The following is a 22337-nucleotide window of genomic DNA, read 5'->3' on the forward strand; positions in this document are numbered from 1 at the left end:
GGACGGCTGAGGGACGGAGCGCGGCGGCGGCGGAGGCCCGCGCAACGGCAGCGGTTGACGGAGGCGGGAGAGCTGGCACGAAGGCGACCTGAGCGGACCAGAGCAACCCAGCGAGAGAGCAACCCAACGAGAGAGCGAAAGAGATCACCGGAAGTGAGCGACTGCGCACGCGCGGCCCGCCACCGGCGCCGCCCTTCTCCCAGAGCCGAGAACAAAGTCCCCGACTCTGCCACGGCGCTTGCGCACCACCTTCGGCGCGCACCTTGTTAAGTTCCCGCCCCTCACGTCGACAGCCTCCACAGACTAGCCGGTGGAGGAGGAGCGCTCGTGGAGGCTGCTTAAGGCCAGTACGCAAGCGCTAGCCCTCCCTCGCTCCCTGTAACACGTGACCAGGTTGTAGCGCGGACACGAGTCTCCACCCCCTGTGGGCGGGCGGCGGGCTGGGGCGGGGGCCGTGGAATGTCTTTGTCTGAACGCTGGCCCGCGGGCTCGGGGAGAGCTTGATTCGCTCCAGCTTGGAGCCCCGCCTCTTTCTAACAGTCCCGGGGGAAGGGACTGTGGAAGGTAGAGAAGTGCCTAAGGAAGAGGGGGAAATTAAGGCCCTGCGGGGGGTGGAGGGGGGAGGGGAAGAGATTAAGGGAGGAAGTTGAAAGGCTTTGGAGGGAAAGGAGGGACGGAGTGTGGAATGAGACTTTGGGAGAAGGTGAGGGGGACGTAACCGGCTCCCTCCTAGCCTAGGCTAGCTGGCCGGAGCCCTGGCTGGCCGCAGCCCTAGCTGGCCGCTCTTGCTCAGGCTCAGCAAGTCAAGTTAATAAACAACTATTAAGCGCCTACTATGTGGCAGGCACGGGGCGGGGGGGAGGATAAAAGAAGGGCAAAGACTCAGTCTTTGACAGGAGACGGAAGTGAGCAGGGATAAACCCTTCCCCCCAGCTCCTGCACGAACCCAGAGAAAGGGGCTTTCCCAGAGGTGGTGGTGAAGCCAGGGGAATCACTGGGATTGTTTTTCCTACTTCATCTGCCTCGAATTACAGGTAACCCCAAAACCATCACTCCAGCTTTAACCCAACCCCGTGAATAACAAGAAGGTCCTTAGTCTTATGGAGCAGCGGCAGAGGTGGCCTCAGGGTCCCTGGTGGCCCAGGGACTTCATGAAGGAAAGCTGTAGTCATCCTCTGGCTGGAGCTCATGGACTTTGCAGTATTTGGGGAGTGACAACACGGGGCGGGGGGAGAAGCAAATACCATCCAATGTTTAGCGTCTGTTACGTGTACGTGCAATTAAACAAATACTAAGAGGCCAGAATTTGGAATCCTTGGACCTGGTTTTGAATCTTGACTTTGCCCTTAAGAACTTAGACAAATCAAGTGTATCCTCATCTACAAAATAAAGGGGTTGGACTAAATAATCCTTAAAGTGACTTTCACCTGTCATTCCTTTCACCAGTAAATCCTTTAAATGCTGCAAGATTGCTGTTATAGCCATCCTCAGACTTCTTTTTTCCAGACTAAAAAATCCCCTAGTTTCTACAACTGATCCACATATTTAGTGGTCCTCTATCATCGTGGTTGCATCCTCAGGATGTGTCCAATTTAGCAATACCCATTTATTAGCTAGAATGGGGCATCCAGAACTGAACACAGTCCTCTAGAGAGATACACCCTGACAAGACCAATTACAGAGGTGCTATTGCCTCCGTAGTTCTGGGCACTGTACTTATGTTATTGGAGCCTGAGATCACATTAAGCATTCTTGGATGGAATATCATCGCTTTGTTAACTCGTATTGAGCTTTCAATCCACTAAAACTCCCAAATCTTTTTGAAAAAGTCTTATCTATCTGATAGACTGTCTAACCAAGACTTCTTCCAAATTGTTTTTGTGAGGTTGATTTTTTGGGGCCCAGATCTGTAACTTTATTCCCATTAAATTTCATTTTATAAGATGAGGCCCAGTGTTTGGTGGTGGGTTTTTTTTTTTTAATGATAACTGGGTTTTAATGTAAACAGGTGCTGGAATTCATATCCATTTCAGGAAGTTTCTTCTCAGAATATCTTTTTTAATCCAGTCATTGAGTGTCTTCACTACCCCTCCCAGTTTTCTGTTAATCTGCACATTTGTAAAGTGTATCAGCTGTGCCTTTGTCTTAGTCTTGGGTAAAAATGTTAAACAGCAGAGGGCTAAGCCCAGAATTCTTCAGGCGGGTACTGCAGACCTTCTAAATAAATTGACATTAACCCATTAATGACTGCTCCTTTGTCTAGCCAACAGGCACTGGATCTATACAATTGTACTATTATCTAGTCAGTATTTTATTTTGTTTCACAGAATGCCATAAGACATCCAGTGTTCTGCTAAAATCTAGCTATCTTGTCCACAACATTCCCCCAATCTACCAGTCTAGTTAATCTGTCAAGGAAAAGAAAGAAAGCAAGTAAAGTTAGATTGGCGTGACCTGTTCTTGATGAAGCCACGTTTTTGACTCTTCATGATCATTGCTTCCTTTTTCTAGATATTCATGAGCCATCCGTTTAATATGTTCTGGAATTTTGCCAGGAAATGAAATCAAGGTCACTGACCTATAGTTTCTAAACTGTACATTTCTTCCCTTTTTTGAAAATCAGTAAAACATTTGCAAATCTCCAGTTCCCCTGCAAGTTTCCCATTCTTCATAATCTTTCAGAGATCACAGAATGGCTAGACAATCACATGAATCAGTTGTTTGAGTGCCCTAGGATACATCCCGGTTTAGTGACTTACACCTATCAAAGGCAGCTGAGTACTTTCTTACAATCTCTTTACTTATCTTGGGTATCAACTCATTATTACCCTAAAAGGAGTCATTATTATCCACATGGACAAGATGATGTTGACAGCAGAGAGAAAGAAAAATAACTCAGTTCAGATTTTGCTTCTTTTTTTGCTCTGAGAAAGACAAAGATCTGATGGGAAAGGTCAGAACAAAAATGGCCACTAGAATTGATGCCCAAGATAAAGCAGAGAGATGATCAGAGAATACCTTGTTGTCCTTGATGGATTCATATTACCGGGCTCAGAAAAACTTAACTGTAGGGTAATGAAAATTCTAAAAGATATGATTGTTGATCTTTGAAAGTCCCTCAGGCTATATTAAGATAGACATAGTATCCAGTACTAGAGGAGTGATGGTCCCACTGTACTCTAACCTAATCAATCGTCGTCTAGAGGATTGTGTTCTATTTTACAAAGGGTATTGATAAACTAGAGAGCATACAGAGAAGAGCAAAAAGGATAGTAAAGATTTAGGGGATACATGACAGCCACCTTCCAGTATTTTGAGGACTATCCTATGAAATTAAACTTTTTTTCCTGCTTGCCCCCAAAGGGCAGAACTAATTATAATAGTTGACATTTATATTAGTGCCTTGTCTTTAAATTGTATCATTTTATCCTCACAATAACCTTGGGAAGCGCCATCATTATGCTTATTTTATAAACGAGGAAACTGAGGCAGGCAGAGGGTAAAGGATTTGCCCAGGGTCACATAGTAAGTGTTGGAGGCCAAACTAGAACTCAGGGGTCTTCCTGACTCCAAGTTTAGTCGAATAACCAGCAACGCTCTAATCACTGAGCCCATCTCTAGGAGTAATGGATGGAGTTGCAAAGGAAAAGTTGGGCTCAATATCAGGGACAAACCTCCTGACGGTCTCCACTATCCCAAAGTGGAATGGGCTGCCTTGAGAGGAAATGGGCTCCTCACCGGTGGTCTCCAGGTAAAGGCTCTATAGCTGCTTGTTAGGTATGTTGTAAAGAAGATTCTTTTTTAAAAATTTTTTAAATTAATTTATTTTGATTTATCAACAATTACTTCCATAAGCTTTTGGGTTTTAAATTTTTCTCCCCCCTCCCTCCCCTAGACAGCACGAAATCTTATATGGGCTATACATATACATTCCTATTAAACATATTTTCACATTGGTGATGTTGTAAGTAAGAATTAGAACCAATAGGAGGAACCACCAGAAAGAGGAAACAAAACACAACAGAAGAAAAAAAAAAAGCAAGTAGTATGCTTTGATCTGCATTCAAAATCCATAGTTCTTTCTTTGTATGTGGATATCATTTTCCATTATGAGGCTTTTGGAGACGTCTCAGATCCTTGCATTGCTGAGAAGGTCTAAGTCTATCAATATTAGTCATCTCACATTATGGCTGTTACTGTGTATGACAGCACATCAGGAAGGTGATGCCAAGACTTGTCAGTGCATTGGATTTAAGTGAGGTAGGGCTGTGCAAGGTCATCAGCCTCACTTTCTCCTCAGGAGCCATCTAGGTCTAATGGCAAGACATACATTAGGACAACTGGAGATGGCCCTGGACGAAATGGGAGACCTTGACCTTTTTAAGTTAAGGTCTTTCCAAGTTCTCACTTTGACTGAGGCAACTCCCATTCAGTGATTAAGGCTAGAGCCAAGGAATGGCCTCTTTTACCTAATTTAAAAAAAAAAATCAATCTGGGGGGACCCTCAGGGTTTCTGATCAAAACAGAAAAAATTACTATTTACATTCACTCTGAACCATCAGGCCCAAACGATGACCATTAATTGGGGTTTGGGCTGGCACTTATTGTTGGCCAATCAATGAGAGCCAGAGTGAATTGGGTTTAAGGCATGGTCTTTAAGAAAGGTAAACCGAGAGATATCTTGCTAGGTTTCAGCCATCAAAATTTACATTGCTTTGGGCATAGTACCTGCAGGTAAGGGTATGATACCCTATGTGGACAGAGGGAGAGGAAGGAGGGAAGGGAAGAAAGGAGCTGCCTTGCCCAGCTGGAACTGGCCAATTGGGTCCCCAGTGGGGCAGCTAGAACTGCTCACAAATTGTTGTTTGTTTGTCCTTTATTCTAGAAGAGGACCATGACATCAGGAAGGCGATGCCATGACTTGCAAGTAAAATGGATGTAAGTGAGGGAGGGCTGTGCAAAGTCACCAGCCTCACTTTCTTCTCTGGAGCCGTCTGGGTACAGTGGCCAGATATAGATCAAGAGGACTGGAGACGGCCCCAGGTAGGGAAGGGGACAAGCAGGAAATATATCTGTCCTGGCATCTGATTTATATTGCTGCCCTTGGAAGAGCTTGCCTTTGCTGGTGTCCTGTAGGACTGAAGTGTCCTTGCCATGTAAGGAGATACCTAGATTCAGGTTCCTTGAGCTTTACCTGAGGCTGATAAAACTTTGACAGAGGATTGTGTCAGAAGCAGGTGGGGGCAGTTGTTTCTGGTGGACCAGGAGTTAGGACTCCTTTTGAAGGCTGGCTGTCAAATTCCACAAGCGTTCATTCAGCAAACATCTTGAAGTTGTTTCTAGGCACAGGACACTCTGCTAGGCACCAGGGAGTTAAAGACAAACGTCAAATAATTCCTGTACTCTCGAAGAAGAGAACAAGTATGCAGATCATTGTGATGCAGGGAGGAAAGCTGAGCTTCACCAAGGGGTACAGGGAAAGATCAGACTGCATGTTCTGGGAAAATGCAAAGAAGAGATGGAGATGGAGGAGGACGTTGGAGATCAGGGAAGACTTCATGAAGGAAGTGGTGCCTGAGCTGAGCTCCAAAGGAAGGGGAAGGATTCTGAAAAGTGCAGATGCTGGGAGCTCATTCTAGGGACGGGGCCCGGCTTGAATTCAGGCAAGAAACGTAACGTGAGGGTTGGTGAAACAGCTAGTAGACTAGTGTGAGTGGACCGTGGAATGAAGGAGAGTAATACGAAGTAAGGCTACCGAGGTAGCTTGGCCTAAAGAATCTGTATTACGCTAGAGACAACGAAAAGCCACCTGAGATTTGTGAGGAGGCTAGCAACATGGTCAGATCTGTGTGTGCCTTAGGGAGATTGTTTAGGCAGCTGTGTGAAGGGTGGGCTGGAGAGGGGAAGAGACTGGAGGCGAGGAGATCCATCAGAAGGCTGTTTCTGTAGTCCAAGGGAGAGGTGATAGAGAACTGAAGGAGGGTGGTGGCTGTGGGGGTGGAGAGAAGGGGATGAATGCAAGTGCTGCTTCGGACTTGGCCATTGGTTGGATGGAGCGGTGGTGGTAAGGAGAGGGAAGAGCCAGAAGAAAAATAAGCAGTAACAAATCTGGGTAGCTGGGAGGATGCCCTCCTCCCCATCATGCTCTGGAGGGAAAGATGAACATTTGAAAGACCAAAGGGTGTAGGGGGCAAAGTGGTAAGTTCCGTCTGAGCCGTGTTGGATTTGAAGTAGGACATTCAGGTGGAGATGTCCAGCAGGCATTTAAAGTCCTGGCCCAGTCAGTTGTGAACCACGTGACCCGTGGCAAATCACTGATCCTCAGTCTGCCTCAGTCTCCTCGTCTATAAAATGGAAAGAATAATAGTACCTTATCTTACAGGATTGTTATGAAGATGAAATGAGATTGTATTTGTAAAGCATTTTTCAAGCCTTAAGCACTATATATAAATGATACCTATAGTTCTAACTTCAGTTTCTTCATCTATAAAATGCCACTCATGTCACCTGCCTCTCAGAGTTGTGAGGAAAGGGCTTCGCCAACCTTAAAGCGCTCTGCCACTGTGAGTTATTATTATTGCATAGATTTAGTAATAGTGTGCATAGAGATAATAACTGGACCTATCGGAAGCACGTGAGTTCCCCAAGGCTGAGACTGGTTAAAAAAGGAGAGAAGTGAGCTCATCTCAGAGCCTTGGAGGACATCCAGACAAAAGATGAATGGTCTACTAAAGACAAACGAGCAGAAATGTCCAGACAGCTAGGAGGAGAACTAGGAAGAGCAAGGTTACAACTGGGAATGGTGGGGAGAGAGCATTCCAAAGGAAGAGGTAGGTGGTTAACTGTGAAATATTGAAGAAAGGTCACAAGGCGGATTTAGCAGTTAAGAGATCATTGGGTAACCTTTGAGAAGGCAGTTTGTTTCAGTAGAGTCCAGGGTCTAGAAACCAGATTGTAAGAGGTGGTGAAGGGAACAGGTGAAGTGCAGACAGCCTGCAGAGGTGACTCGTTCTAGGAGCTTGTCAGTGAATGGGAAGAAAGCTAGAGGGTGATAGTTTGAGGGGATCTCTACTAACTGTAACACTGTATAACTCTTGGCTATTATAATTGTCTTGTTTTCATCTTTTTTTTTAAAGATTTAAAAAGTATTTTTTCCCAATTACATATTAAGAAACCTTTTTAGCCTTCATTTTTACAAGAGTTTGAGTTCCAAATTTTTCTCCCTCTCTCCCCTCCCCTTTTCTGAAAATGGTAGGCAGTTTGATAAAGTTTATACATGTGCTGTCATGTAAAACATATTTCCATATTCGTCACAGTTGTGGAAGAAGAAACAGATCAAAAGGAAATAAAACCATGTTGTTCTCATTTTTTTTTATGGAACTTAGACAGAAATGGTCCCAGGACCAGTTGCTATGTGCTATTCTTTTGTCTTTAATGTTCAGAAGATTATTGGGCAGGTAGATAAAGTGAATGCTTTTTTATAATTGAATGAATGACCCTTGGCAAGTCATTGAACCTCTTGATGTTTACCTCAATTTCCTCATCTGTAAAATGGGAATAATAATAGCACTTACCTCTCAGGACTGTGAAGAACAAATGAGATGATATTTGTGACCCTTGGCAAGTCCCTGAACTTCTGTCTGTCTCAGTTTCTTCTTCTGCAAAATGGGAATAATAATTGTGCTCACCTCTCAGGGCTGTGAAGATCAAATGAGATGATATTCCTAATAGTGCTTTGCAAACCTTAAAGTACTATGCAGGTACCTGCTTTGTGAGGTAACATCTGTAGGCTTATTGACAGCATCTTTGGGACAACTGTAGTAGCAAACAGGACAGTGGTAAGTGGTATATGCTTCATTGTTTTTATTTCTTCTACTAGGTCTCTTTTTTTTTCTTCTTTTCTCTTTTTTAAAATTAATTTTTTTCAAAGCACTTGTCTACCTTCGCTCCCTCCATTCTGTCCCTTCTACACATTGAGAAAGCAAGAAAAACAAAACACCTTTTAACAAACATGTATAACCAAGCAAAACAAATCCTCCTCTTCCTTCCACTCTAATCCATATCCAAAAATCATATGTCCCAACCTGCACTCTGAGTCAATCACCTCTCCTCCAGAAGTGAGGAGAATGTTTCATCATAAGTCCTCTGGAATCAAGGCTGAACATTGCATTGATCAGAGTTCCTAATTTTTCAAAGTTGTTTGTCTTTACAATATTATTGTTATTTTATAAATTGTTCTCCTAGTTCTGCTCATTTCACTCATACAAGTTTTCCTAGCTTTCTCTGAAATCGTCCACTTCATTACTTCTTATAGCACAATAATATTCCATCACATTCATATACTGTAACTTGTTTAGCCACTCCTCAGTTGATGGACATCCAATTCTTTACATCACAAGAAGAAAGCCTAGAAATATTTTTGTACATATGGGTCCTTTTCTTCTCTCTTTGCTCTCTTTGTGGTATGGTAGTGATATCACTGGGTTAAAGGGCACGCATATTTTAATAACTTTTTGGGCATAGTTACAAATTGCTTTCCTGAATGGGTAGACCAGTTCACAGCTCCATCAACAGTGCCTGATGATGCCTATTTTCTCACAGCCTCACTAGCATCTTATTTTTTATTTTGGTCAGCTTTGCCAAGATGAGGCATTTGAGGTGGAATCTCAAGGTTGTTTTAATGCTCATTTCTCTAGTTATTAGTAATTTAGAACATTTTTTTTGGTAGGCAATGGGGTTAAGTGACTTTCCCAAAGTCACACAGCTAGTAAGTGTCAAGTGTCTGAGGCCAGATTTGAACTCAGGTCCTCCTGACTTCAGGGTTGGTGCTCTATCCATGGTGCCACCTAGCTGCCCCTACAACATTTTTAATGTGGCTATTGACTGCTTGGAATTCTTTGTTGAAAACCGCCAGTGTATATGCTTTGTAGGACTCCATATTTTAAAAGCTCTTCACTTAACCTGGTGAATGAATGAATGAAAAAAAGAACGTATTAGGCACTTACTATGTGCTCCAAAACGTGGAAATTATGAATATTCGGCTTGGTGAAGTCTCCTGAAAATGTTGGTCTTGAATTTTTATGAGTCAATGTAAATGTTATGTCCAAGTGATTGTGGGTAAAGTTCCAGTTCTGTTAATTTGTTAGTTTTCCAGGATGTTTTGGGGTCCATATTTGTAATACATGGATTTATCATGTTAGTTTATGAAAAATAGGGAACTTATAGTGTTCTGGTCATCTGATGATGAAGATGGTGATGATGATGATGATGACGACGAGGAGGAGGATGGATGGATGAGAGAGAGCTGGAATTTGTAGACAGCAGGTAAAGATCGAGTAGACCAGGAAAGATTCACAATGAGAGAAATAGGAAATGATTAAAGGAGGAAGTGTAGTTCCCAGAGGAGATGAGATCAGAGGCCCAAGGAGAAAAATTAGCAAGGTGAAGGGCTCCCTCATCCCCTGAGACTGATAGCAAGGAGAAGAAGACAAGGAAAGGTGAAGGGAGGTTTTGTGGAGTGGAGGGAGCTCATGATATTCATGAAGCAATTAGGTGATAGAATGGATAGAGCTCTGCACCAGGAGGTCAGGAAGACCTGAGTTCAGATCTTCCCTTTGTCTGCTTCAGTTTCCTCATCTGTAAAATGGGGATAATAATGGCACCTACCTCCCAGGGTGGTTGTGAGGATCAAATGAGATAATGCTTTGCAAACTTTAAAGCACTATACAAATGCTAGTGATCATTATAATACCACCTCTTTTTTCTTAGTAAAGTAGGATATGAGGTCAACTAAGAGCATTTGTATGTGTGGGGGGGGAAGAGTTGAAGTGCCTTGGAGGGCTTGAGGAGAGTGGGGAAGGTTGATAAGAACTGATTCAGGCTGTATGATAGAGAGTGAATTGAGGAAGGCTCAAAGGGTCCAGGGCTGTGCTGGAGCCAGCTGCTGTTGGCTCATGAGAGCAGGTTGTTAAATTTTCAGTATGAGCATTTACACCTCAGAGACTGACCAACCCTGCACATCAAGGCTCAATTTATTGTTTTGTTGATTATCTAGACTTTAAAAAGTGACAGAGAATTGTTAATAATGTTAATAATAATTAAATAATTATATATTCATAATATAATATAATAATGTTAATAATAATTAAACTTAAAAGTGTGCTGTGTGACAGTAGGCACTTTATCAGTGCTAGCTGACTGACTGTTAGAATTACTAGATGATTTTTCTGTCTCTACTGAGAACCAAGCAAGACAGCTGGCAACAAAAAGGGGGCCCCGCAAATGTGAGCTTTCTGGCATCAGGACTGCTGTAACCACCAGAGTGTGATACTGAGGGATCTTTTAAAATGTCATTCTCTCAAGAATCTAATCCATCTGAGGTGGCCAAGGGAGGAAAGGAGATTAAATAATTGTAGAGTTTCTTCTCATGCTGGAAAGCTACCAGTGTTAAATAATTATCACAGTTTGTGTTTGGGGGAGCTGAAGCCCAAGGAAACCAATTTATCTAAAGCTTTCAAGTAGAACAGGAGGTTGGACAAGGACCAGAACGTATGTCTGTGTGTACATATTGTATGGCCATGCACACTCCTGTATAGAAGATAAATAACAGTGCTGAAAAGCATTAAGAACTGAAATGTTGTTATTTTTATTTAAAAAACACTGTTTTCCTTCCATGTACTAACACTAGAGGTTCACAGCTCTGTTTTCCCTGCTCCTGGTTAATAAAAAGCATCTGTTTTTACACCCCCCAAAAGCAAGTTGTGTGTGTGTACAGTTTTGGGGGCGGTTGAAATCTGGTTGATTACATTTGCTAGCACACTCCTGGCATGGCCCTCCACATTCAGCAGTTCAAGAATAGAAGCAAATAGTGGGTGTGACCCAGGGTGGAAGATTCGAGTGGTGTGGCATCCATGAAGAACGAGGGAAGCAAAACATTCAAAGGTGAAAGATAGCACAGACTTGAACTGATTAGCTGTAAGTCAACACTGAAGTGAGGCCAGAAGGGGATGGAAGGCCTAGAGGTCACAGTTAAGGCAGAGAATGCCTTTGGGAGGAGCAAGGCAGAGGGAGAAATGGAAGAACAAGAAACTGATATCAGCTTAGAGAATTTTAGGGTTTGGGACCATGGAGACGGATCAGTTTTGTGCATTGATGGGTTTGATCCCTGTGGGATAGGGTTAGAGTAGAGATGTAGGCCATAGAATTTGAGAGTTAGGGATGATGGATATACTACTGAGCTCTGTATTTGGGGAAGTGCTATGGTGACTCATCCATGCTGGGGACTCCATAGTTTGTATATATCTTGGGTTAGCTTATATGCATATCTGTTGCTTTCGGCACAGTAAGCTCCTTGAGGGCAAAGACAGTTTCACTTCTATCTTTGTATCCCCAGCACCCAGTACAATGCATGGCACACAATAAGCACTTAATAAATGTTTGTTGAATTGAATCTAGAATGAAGAGGAGTTAATGATGACAAATCTTTCTTTATTATCCTCAAGGGATGTGTAGGGAATACAGAGAGAGGGTGCAGTGGTTCTCTGTGGAGGGAGAAGCAGAGCTCAGTTCTCAGTAATCTTGGATGTGGATCCAGTTCTTGGGTTTCTGGGCCAGATCTATCGTGGGGTCCATGATGCCTTAAAGAATCTCATGATTTCTGACATGAAGGAGTCATCAGAAATCATCTAGTCTAGTGACTTTATTTTATAACTGATGAAATCAAATGCCAGAGGAGTTAAATATCTTGTCCAAGGCCCCACAGCTGGTTGGTAGTGGAACATTTGTTTTATGAAGACAAGAGAAATAGATTTGGAGACTGAGCTTTAATCCTGGCTCTTCCACTTCTGGCCTGTGTTACTTTAGGCAAATCACTTAACTTCTCTGGGCCTCAGGTGCCTCATCCATAAAATAATGGTGATAGACTAAATGGTCTTGCTCTTCCTGAGATGACTCCTGTCTGAGGCCTCCTCTCCATATTGGTGAGTCTCTGGCCAGCAGTTTTGGAGGGGCCCCAACCATGCTTATATCATTCCCAGCTCATTTCACTCTCTGGACTGTTCTGTTTCCTTAGTAGCATCCTGTTCCCCATCCCCTTTGAACTCCCCTTGATGTTTTGAATTAATAGCCAGTCAATAAACATTTATTAACCTTCTCCTATGTGCCAGCCACTGTGCTAAGTGCTGGGGGGAATAAAAAAAAAAGAGGCAAAAGACAATCTCTGCCCTCAAGGAGTTTGCAATCTAATATCTTGTCTACCCCCTTATACTCTAAGAGAATAGGGACTGTCTTTTTTCCTTGAATTTGTATACCCAGTACTTAGCACAGTGCCTGGCACTGTGTAATAAAAAACTCAAGCTTCCGCTCTCTCTGTGTCTCTTTGTCTCTGTCTCTCTTTGTTTCTTCCTCCCTCACTGCCTCCCTCTCTCTCCCCACCCCCATTTTCTTCCTTCCCTCTCCCTGAACCCCTCTCTCCCTTGGAAACTGATTGGATATGGAAGATGAGAAGGAAAGAGCAGAGAATGACTCAGAAGTTTAAAACTGGTGACAGTCCTCTCAATAGAAAGAGGAAAGTTAATAATTCTACTTAATACAGAATTAAGATAGATATCTGGACTTGGGGGGCAGAATTTCTATTATTATATTTCTTCTCATAACCCTGCCTCAATGGTATAGGAATTTTTAGGGTTCTTAGCATAATTAGTGACTGTTCATTGGCATCTTCCTAAAATTTTCTCATTCTTTCCCTAAAACTTTCGAAATAAGTACTTCAAATATTTATTGAGGTGAAACTGAACATGGTACAGTATTGGGTATTGGAAAACAATTTTTTTAAATTAAAATTTTATTTTCAGGTCAGCATTCTCTCCCTCCCTGTTCCCCACCCCTCTTATTGAGAAAACAAGAAAAATAAAATTACCTTGAACAAAACAAATCTTCCCCTGGCGTTGTCAAAAAATAAAAGTCTTATTTTAAATTCTGAGTCCATTACCTTTATAGCCAGAAATGGATATAGTTTATCATGAGTCCTTTTGAAATTATGTTTGATCACTGTGGTGATCGGTTTCCAAGTCTTTAAAAGTTGTTTGTCTTTATAATATTTTTGTTACTGTTTCAATAATTCTCCTGGTTCTGTTCACATCCCTCTGTATCAGTTCACAAAAGTCATCCCAAGTTTTTCTCAAACCATTCCCTTCATCATTTCTTTCAACACAATAGTATTCTATCACATTCATATACCACAACTTGTTCAGCCATTCCCTAATTGATGAGCACTCCTTCAGTTTCAGAAAACAATCTTAAAATAGACTGATTAAGCATAGCCATCTATGCTTGTTTTTCTACTCATATTTTGATACTTTGGTGATCAAGCTGTGATTTCATTTGTGTGGATACTTCCATCACTGATCCAAATCATAATCTATCCATCTGTCCTTATTCTGGGGGATTTTTTTCCCAGTGTCTTTTCATAAGTACCCTATCGAGATCCTGCCCAATGTGCTGGAGACCTTATGTCTTTGTTATTGTTGTTGTTGCTTTTTAATGTTGCAAAACTTGGCTTATCCACCTATTCTTTCTCATTCTTGCTACATGGAAGGGCATTCTATCTTTTCTGGTCATATGGACCCTCTGTATTTTTTTTTAAATAGCATGTATCAGAAGTCATCTTTGATATGAATGGGCAGTTTTCAGATAAAGAAATTAAAGCTATCTACAGTCATAAAAAAATGCTCTAAATCACTATTGATTAGAGAAATGCAAATCAAAACAACTTGGAGGTACCACATCATACCTATCAGATTGGCTAACATGACAAAACAGGAAAATGATAAACGTTGGAGAAGATGTGGGAAAATTGGAATGCTAATGCATTGTTGGTGGAGTGTTAACTAATCCAACCATTCTGGAAAGCAATTCGGAACTATGCCCAAAGAGCTACAAAACGGTGCATACCCTTTGACCTAGCAGTAACACTTCTAGGTCTGTATCCCAAAGAGATCATAAAAATGGGAAAAGGACCCACATATGCAAAAATATTTATAGTAGCTCTTTTTGTGATTGCCAAGAATTAGAAATTGAGGGGATGCCCATCAATTGGGGAATGGCTGAACAAGTTGTGGTATATGAACGTAATGGAATGCTATTGTGCTATAAGAAATGATGAGCAGGTAGGGTTCAGAAAAACCTGGAAAGACTTATGTGAAGTGATGCTGAGTGAAGTGAGCAGAACCAGGAGAACATTGTATAGAGCAACAGTAACATTGTGTGATGACTGACTTTGATAGACTTGGCTCTTCTTAGCAGTGCAAGGATCTAAGACAACTCCAAAAGACTCATGATAGAAAATGCTATCCACATCCAGAGAAAGAACTTTGGAGTCTAAATGCAGGTGGAAGCACGCTATTTGTTCTCCTTTTTCTTTGCTGTTTTGTTTTGTTTCTTCTTTCTCGTGGTTCCTCCCATCAGTTCTAATTCTGCTATACATCATGACTAATGGAAAAATATGTTTAATATGAATGTATATGTAGAACCTATATCAGATTGCACACCGTCTTGGGGAAGGAGAGAAAATTAAAAACTCCAAAGCTTATGGAAGTGAATGTTGAATAGTAAAAATAAACAATTTTTTAAAAAAGTCATCCTTGATAATAAGCTGTAATCCACTTACACCCTCCATGCATTTCCACTGCCATTTTTGATTCTTATAAGAGTGTGGTTTCCATAATTGCAATCACATAACATTAACAAGATGTGGCCACTAAAAATAGTAGTAGTGAGGAGATTGAGACCATTAAAAGTGCTACCTAACTTTAAAAAATTCAACCCAGCCAGTTTCTTCCATCAAGTTAGCGGTGGCCACGGTTCATTGTCCACATGAAACTCTTGTTCAAAATACTGATGGTCTAATTCATTGGGCTATCTGACCAACTACATGTCATCATCTAGGTCAGGCCTGCACCATCTTCAGCATACCAAAGGATTTGGGCAGCCTGTGAAAAATGTAGAAGAAAACATCCTCTACATTTTTCCCAGGCTGCCCAAAATCCTTTGGCTTGCAGAGACTGTGAAGCAGCCCGAGGCCCCAGGTTGTGAAGGCCTGATCTAGGTGATAAGTGATTTTCATACACTTTGTTTTTGCAGGGTGGGTGGCTAGGCTGATCTCTTTTAAATAACTAGGGTTCCCAGTGAGGAAGCACAGGAACATTCTAGGGCTGAATGTAATCAGCATGATGTTGTAATTCGTAAACGGCATCTGATGAAACAGTATTGGAAGGATTTTATTAGGGAGAGATGGCCCCTATTAGGAGCATATATTTTGAGCCAGAAGGAGCCTTGGAGTCATTTAGTCTTCCTTCTCACCTTACAGATGAGGCAAATGAGGTTAAAAGCCACAGGTCATAGAGGCTGTATGTATCAGAGCAGGGATTTGAACCCAGGTTTGCCCATCTGACTCCAAACCCATCATGCTTTCCCTTGTACTGTGGTCCCACTCTCTCTGCTTGGGCAACCTTGGTGAGTCCAGCAAATCCCTTAGGGATTCCCGTGTCCTATAAAAGGAATAAGGAAGAGAAAAAAAATCAAGATGTGATTACTTTTAAGATGTTATTACTTTTTTGTTGTTATGTCACGTCCAACTCTTCATAAACACATTTGGGGTTTTCTTGGCAAAGATGCTGAAGTGGTTTGCTATTTCCTTTTCCACCTTATTTTACAGAAAACTGAGGCAAACAGGGTTAAGTGACTTTCCCAGGGTCACACAACTAGTAAGTGTCTGAGGCCAGATTTGAACTCATGAAGATGAATCTTCCTGACTCCAGCCTCAGCACTCTATCCCAGCTGCACATGAAAGTAAGTAAGAACAAAGTCTTACCCTGAAAAATGTCTAAGAGAAGACTGTGCCAAGTGATGCAGACATACTCATGGAGTCTTTTTTGTTTTTGTTTTTGTTTTTAGGCAATTGGGGTTAAGTGACTTGCCCAGGGTCACACAGCTAGTAAGTGTCAAGTGTTTGGTCTGAGGCCGAATTTGAACTCAGGTCCTCCTGACTTCAGGGCTGGTGCTCTATCCACTGTACCACTTAGCTGCCCCTCTCATGGAGTCTTGCTGCCTACTTAATTAATGTGTACTTGAAGAGATAGATTATCTAATTCTTTTTTTTCTTTAACAGTGTATTACAGTCACCTTCTTCCACTATGACTGCTCTCTAGATGTGATTTTTTTTTTTAGACGATATTCTATTTTACTAGAAAGGCAGGGAACCTGTCATTTGCTATGTGCTGGCCCATTAGGTTCGGCTCTTAAATAATTCAGAGGTTGGGTCCGAGATGTATTTTTTTAACTTCTGAAAAATTTAAAACTAAACCTAGTATGCATAAATAAAAATACATATTCAAATAAACAGTTTAAAAAATAGAATCACACACAGAAGCATAAAACTGCTACATTTAATTTTAAAAACTCATTTAAACGTCTGGGTTTTTTTTAAACCAACTTTAATAAAAACTCTATTTGCTTCCATGTCCCCTTTCAATTTTTCTCCAGTGTAGATGGCAGTCGGTGGGAAGGTATTGTTGCTTTTATTTTACAGTCAACATAACATATATGTTTTCCCTATTCTGCTCTCTTCCTTCTACACAACTTCAAAGCAAGTCTTTATTTCTTTGGATTTTTCAGGTCTGCTATGTCTTAGGATGCTGTTTAGAATGGGAAATTTTCTAGTAGGATCTGTTAGTGTCCATCTGTATCTTTGGACAACTGTTGATTTCAAGTCTTGCAACCAGGTACCATACTAAGATATATTGCTTGTGGCTTCTCTGGGAATTATATCTAAGTTATATGTACAAATATTGCCTTTGAGAAACCTCCCCTGATGGAGTTGCAGATAAAACTTGGTAAAGATTGGGAGGGATTGGGTAGCTTCTCAGACTGAACTCACTGTCCAGGATTCTGGCACACCCCTGGTGGGGTTACAGAGTCTGGTTTTCAACTGTATGTGTTTAGCAAACCTATTCAGTCAGCTCTGGTTCTGGACAACTGACCCATGCTAACCAGGCCCAAGAAACTGCTTAGTAAATCAACTGTCTAGTGTGTTCATTTATGCTGAGAAATATAACTGTCTGATGGACCAGAATCAGAATGCTTGGGAGTACTGATAAGAACATTCTTTTCCAAGCAGAAAAATTTACTTGGGGAACCAAATTAAGATTAGAAGGTAGCTTGGAAATTATATTTAGAATAAAGGGAATTGGGACATCTTAAAAGATTTTCATAAAGGGATGATAATCTGATAGCTGTCATTCTCTTTCTAAGGGAGATACACACACACACACATACACACACACATACACGTGGGTGCATGTGCGTGCATGTGTGTATGTGTGTATCTGCTGACCAGACAGAAATATTCATGTGTCCTTATCACTATACCCTCTCCACTAGACTCCATGTAGACCCTTTTAAGCAGCATAGAAGTAATTAAATAATAGCTTCTTTTATATTTTAGTCTCCATGATATAATTTAAGAAGTGCCATAATCTCAGTGGATAGGACACTGGACCTGTCACTTAACCACCTCCTAGGGATGTTGTGAGGATTAGATGAGATATGATTAATAAAGTGCTTTGCCAACCTTTTATTGTTATTCAGGCATTTCAGTCGTGTCAGACTCTTCATGATCCCATTTGTTGTTTTCTTGGCAAAGCTACTGGAGTGGTTTGCCATTTCCTTTTCCAGCTTATTTTGCAGATGAAGAAACTGAGGCAAACAGGGTGAAATGACTTGCCCAGGGTCACACTGCTAGGAAGTGTCTGAGGCGAGATCTGAACTCATCTTCCTGATTACAGGCCTGGAGCTCTATCCACTGTGCCACCTAGCAAACTCACTTGCAAACCTTAGAGTACTATATAAATGCTAACTGTTAATTAGTGGTGACTAGGTGTTAAAGTGGATAGCATGCTGAACCTGGAGCCAAGGAAGATCCAAGTTCAAATATAGCCTCAGACACTTACTGGCGACTCTGGGCAAGTCACAATTTCTGTCTGCCTTAGTATCCTCATCTGTAAGTGGAGATAATAACAATACCTACCTTAAAGGGTTGTTGTAGGGATAAAACGAGATGATATTTTGCAAACTTCAAAGTGCTCTATAAATCTTACCTATTGTTATCACTTCTCTTGGGTTCCATTTCCTCATCTGTAAAACAAGAAGGTTGAACTCAATAACCTCTGGGCTTTTCCAGCTCTAAAATCTACTATCCTATGATCTGTGACTTGGGAGCTTCAGTTTCAGGGAGTGATAATGAATGAGCATTTATTAAGGGCTCACTTACTGTGTGCCAGACAGCAAACTAAGAACTGAGCATATAAAGAAAACAAAAACATGGTCCCTGCCTTCAAGAAGATTACATTCTAATGGATAAGACCACATGCCAAAAAAAAAAAAAAAGTACATACAAGATGTATACAGTACATGGATAAAATGGAAGGTAACCTCAGAGTGAAGACATTGGCAGAAGGTGGGGTGAGGGGCCACTGGGCAAGGCCTTCTGTAGAAGGGGAATTGTGAACTGAGTCTGGAATGAAGCCTGGGAAGCCAGGAGGTGGAGGTGAGGAGAGAAGAGATCATCTCTGGCCTAGGGGACAACCCCGGGCAAGATGAAGTATTCTGTGTGAGGAGCAGGAAGCAGCCAGCATAGCATAGCGGGATCATTGAGTGAATGGAGGAGAGTCAGATGTAGGAAGTCTGGCAAGGTGTGCAGAAGCCAGCTCTAACCGGCTCGGGAGGGCACATTTACACCTCAGAAATCGGCAACCCCCACAAATCAGGACTTGATTTATTGTGTGGTTGATTGCCTAGGATTAAAAAAGTGTTAATAATGCATATTAAACCTAAAAGTGTGTCTGCATGCATTTTTCCCCCAGAGGGCCCAGTTGTTAAATATTTACCAGCACAACCCTGTACTGCTCTATAAACACTCCTTGAGCTTATTAGCAGGAGGCTCAGAGAATGAAGTCATCCCCAGACTGGAAGGCTGGTGACTGGAGGCTTAGTAACAATAATAAACAATAATAATAATAGTAAACATTTGTATAGCACTTTAAGGTTTGAAAAGTACCCTACACCCATTATCTCATTTGAGCCTCATAACACCCCTTTGGAGGGTTTTAAAAAGCCAAACAGAGGCTATGTTGCACCTGAAGTCAATTCAGCCTCAGACACTATCTCTGTGACCCTGGGAATGAACTTAACCTTTGTTTGCCTCAGTTTCCTGATCTGTAAAATAAAGATAATAATAGCACCTACCACCCAGGGTGGTTGTGAGGATCAAATGAGAAAATATTTGTAAAGCTTGCTGCAAACCTTAAAGTACTCTGTAAATGCTCCCTAGCTAGCTATTATGTTTGTAATAGGAAGCTACTGGAGACCTTGTCTCACCGTGTGCATTAGGTTTGGGGACTATAGCCAGGTTGGGGCCCGTTTGCACACCACATACTGGAAAGTCCTGTTTGCTTTTTTTTTTTTTGTGCAAATGCATTCCTAAAGATCTTGTCATGAAGCAGGTATCATTTTGCTAAGTGAGAAGTGGGGTCAGAGACATGTGCAACCAGGAAAACAATATATATATAATGACTGCATTGTAAATAGAAATAACAACCACACAGGCAAAATCAAAAGTGAATGTTGCAAAATTATAAAGAACATTTGGCTCTAATGAAGATACATGAGAGAACATCCCCACCCCTTTGCAGTGGGGGGGGGGCAAGTATTGCATGTTATACATATTTTCAGACTTAATGATTTTTTAAAAAGACATCAATAAAAATGTTATTAAAAAAAAAGACATGCTCAAGAATATGTATGTTATGACCAAGGAAGGAAGAGTCATGTGACCAAGGAGGGATAAGAGATGGGTATCCTGATTACAAAACTGGTCCAATACATGAAATCTTTTTTAAAAAAAACATGCAGAAGTCTTCCAGTGTGCTGAATTCTCTGAGGAAGATTTATGGAATGACTGGAGGGTTGCATGGTTAGAGGGGATATCTTTGCTGTTAAGTCACACCTCTGTTGAAATATTTTCCAGTAGGACAATTAATGGGGTAGCTGGGTGGTACAATAGTTAGAAAACTGGGTCAGGAAGACTCATCTGAGTTTAAATCTGGCCTTAGATATTTAATAGCTGGTGTGACCGTGGGCAAGTCACTTAAACCTGTTTGCTTTAGTTTCTTCATCTGTAAAATGAATTGGACAGGGCAGCTAGGTGGCGCAGTGGATAGAGCACCGGCCCTGAAGTCAGGAGGACCTGAGTTCAAGTGCAGCCTCAGACCAAACACTTGACACTTGCTAGCTGTGTGACCTTGGGCAAGTCACTGAACCCCAAATGGCTAAGCAATAAAAATAAATAAATAAAATGAACCGGAGAAGGAAATGGCGAACCACCCCAGTATCTTTGCCAAGAAAACCCCAAATGGGATCACAAAGAGTCGGACATGACCGAAAAACAACAAGGACAATTAATGGAGCTAGGGTTGAGGCTCTGTTCTGACCAGGGACTTAGCATCAAATAAGTCACCCCAATGGTATGTATAATAAAAGCAGTAATAACCATAAGACTTTATAATCATGCACAATACTAAAATTATGCTCTACATCTGATGAATTGGGCATAAATGCATGCTACTTATGTAAGGGTCTCTAATGTGCTATAAAGTATACAAATAGAACAGAAAAAGTACAACTCTATTGTATCATAAATTTGACAGGATTCTAAACCAATATTCCAGCTATGATAAACAATTGAACATTTAATTAGCAACGACTGTTTGCCTTGTTAGATTTGTGATAGTTTTGGGGAGGGATAATTTCGTTGGCCCAAAGCTCTTAAGGCTGTCCAAAGAAGTTTGAATTAAAGTCTTTTTTGTTTCTCCTCTTGGCTGAATGTCCTTGTTATAATTGGAGGCTTTCATAATCATCTCATTCACCTTAGAGATCCGTTCAATATATATTTGTTCAATTAAATTGTTTTTCCTGTGAAAAGCTTTTTAGAAAGTAAGAGCTGATCCAAATGTAATGTGATCAAGGTTCAATCTTGGGGACTTTTCAATAATTATACTCTCTCTGGTTTATATCCTTAAGCATGGTCCTCCCTAAGAACATCAAAATATAGTTCACATCTAGGTTTCTACAGAAAACACAAAAGGTCACTCCTTTCCCATGCAAGGTCTCAGGCTAATAATATATCAATGATAGGGCAGGCTATATTATTATCCAGTGCAAAATCCAAAACAAGAAAGATTAGGGTCCTAGCCCATAAATAGTGCAATTCTCTTTTGCTGTCCCGCAAAATCCATAGCACTGTCGTAAAGGTTGAAGTTTTCTTTGAAAGGGAAAGTACTAGTGATCCTAGAGTTGACTTCTCTCCCTGCTGCAAGCCGCATCTTCTTGGGAGCCTAAAAAGTCACTTCAGACTTGTAATGCTAATTAGGTTGAGGCTAGAGGCTACCCCCTCCCTCCACAAAGGGAAAAGAACTCAAGAGTTGTTGGAAAGTCAGGCAACTTTTCCTTGCTATGAGCACCACTTTCCCATGGACCTATGTAGACCTCTATACTTAAAATACTAGGGTTCCTCCCCAAAAGGAGAAAAAATTATAGGTTGAGAGAGAGTCAAGGCTTCTTTTCCTAGACCTGCTGAATCTACATAAAGTGTTAGTGAAGGGAAAGATTGGGGTTGTCCAGCACACTGTGGCCCTGTCCCAGTAATCACAGTAAGCTCTTCACCTGATTAGTCGATAAATTCTTCTGTTGCGTGTTTCCTTCTCTAGGAACTCTCTACCACTGCTGCAAGGCATTATGGTCAAGATGCTGCATTTAGACAGTGAACTGGGTAGGACCAATGCTATGTTGTTCAGTCATTTTAGTCCTGTCCGACTATAAGCCCATTTGGGGTTTTCTTGGCAGAGATACTGGAATGTTTTGCCATTTCCTTCTCCAGTCCATTTTACAGATGAGGAAACTGAGGCAAACAGGGTGAAGTAACTTGCCCAGGATCATACAGCTAGTGAGTTTGTGAGACCAGATTTGTACTTGAGTCTTCCTGACTCTGAGCCTGGCATTCTATCCACTGTGCCACCTAGCTGCCCAATGCTATGTAGAGACTGCATTAAGTCTGAGTTTACTGTCCCCAGAGAATGAAGTGGTAAAGGCGAGAGGGAGCTACCAAAGTGTTGGGGAAGGGCGTGTTTGTTCTTTTGTTTGTGCTATATCTGCTAAGAAAATAACCTATTATAAAAGCAAATTGATGTTTATTGGTTAAGTGGAGAGCACTAGGCCCTGGTAGCTAG

The 22337-nt window shown here is 41.5% G+C and overlaps 1 long non-coding RNA gene across 1 annotated transcript; it reads left to right on the forward strand.

Moving 5' to 3' along the window:
• Window positions 1–264: 264 nt before the first annotated feature.
• Window positions 265–1408, forward strand: LOC114044711. Its single transcript, XR_003569284.1, has 2 exons — window positions 265–564; window positions 1035–1408. It is a non-coding gene; the product is annotated as an uncharacterized LOC114044711 (long non-coding RNA).
• Window positions 1409–22337: the final 20929 nt, after the last annotated feature.

The sequence above is a fragment of the Vombatus ursinus genome, unplaced genomic scaffold (genome assembly GCF_900497805.2).
Source record: "Vombatus ursinus unplaced genomic scaffold, bare-nosed wombat genome assembly UNPS02014775.1, whole genome shotgun sequence".
NCBI lineage: Eukaryota > Metazoa > Chordata > Mammalia > Diprotodontia > Vombatidae > Vombatus > Vombatus ursinus.